The following is a 957-nucleotide window of genomic DNA, read 5'->3' as shown; positions in this document are numbered from 1 at the left end:
CCCTCCCTTCCGCCCCGAGGGGTGGGATGACCACCATGGCCCTCGGAGGAACTGGAGGTATTACAGAAGCTGTGGTCGTCTGACCAAGGCGAGTGTGCACATCTGCTTAAACCGGGTTACTTTAATTGTACTCGGACTCTGTGGAGACCGGTAGACAGTGTGCGGGGCACACGGAGATGCAGACGACCAGTCAACGCAACGTGGGCAGGACCTAACCTTCACTTAGTGCTTTAGATGAGGCTCCTTCATCCCCACTCCAGAGCAAGAAATTAAGGCTCCGAAGGGCTCTGTCACTAAGGCCAGGTCACACGGGGCTACAGGAGGTGTAAGTGCTGCCCGACGCCTTCACGCTAGACCTCCCTGTTTCCCCAGGCTTCAGACCCCTGCCCCGTTCTGTGGTGCGGGCTGCTCTGCTGGCCCGAACAGAACTCGTGCATCTTCTCTTCTCGGTCTGTTCCGACGACCGCTCAGGTCCCAGCCCCTGGGGCCGACCCCACTCCACCGTCTGCGTCCAACGCAGCGATTCCCATCCGCTCTCCTTCCGCCGGCCCAGGGCCCTCTCGGCTGCAGGTCACATCAGCAAGGCAGGGTCTGTTGGGTAAACAGCTCAGAGGCCATGGTGAGAGCCAGATGGCAGCCGGGAGACCCACCAGGTGACAGCTAACGGCGCGGGCCTCGAGAGTGTGAGCGAGGACAGTTGGAAGGGCCAGAGCAGGGGAGGAGGCGGGCGGGGAAGGAGGGTGCGGCGAATGGGGTGCGGGTGTTGTCCGTCTACAGAGTCCTGGGTGGGCCGGGGCCCCGACGCGCTCGCAGCCTCGGGGAGGGCGGCACTGTCCCCAGGGTCAAACTGGGAGACTGGGACTCACCCGAGATGCTCTGTCACCTGAGAGGTCAGGGCTGGGCCTCCCAGTACGAACAAGGCCTCAGCCTCTTTTTAAAAACACATCATCTCTAGTA

The sequence above is a fragment of the Phyllostomus hastatus genome, unplaced genomic scaffold (genome assembly GCF_019186645.2).
Source record: "Phyllostomus hastatus isolate PE091 unplaced genomic scaffold, TTU_PhHast_1.1 phas_contig_1162, whole genome shotgun sequence".
Taxonomy (NCBI): Eukaryota; Metazoa; Chordata; class Mammalia; order Chiroptera; family Phyllostomidae; genus Phyllostomus; species Phyllostomus hastatus.
This window is presented reverse-complemented; position numbering follows the sequence as displayed.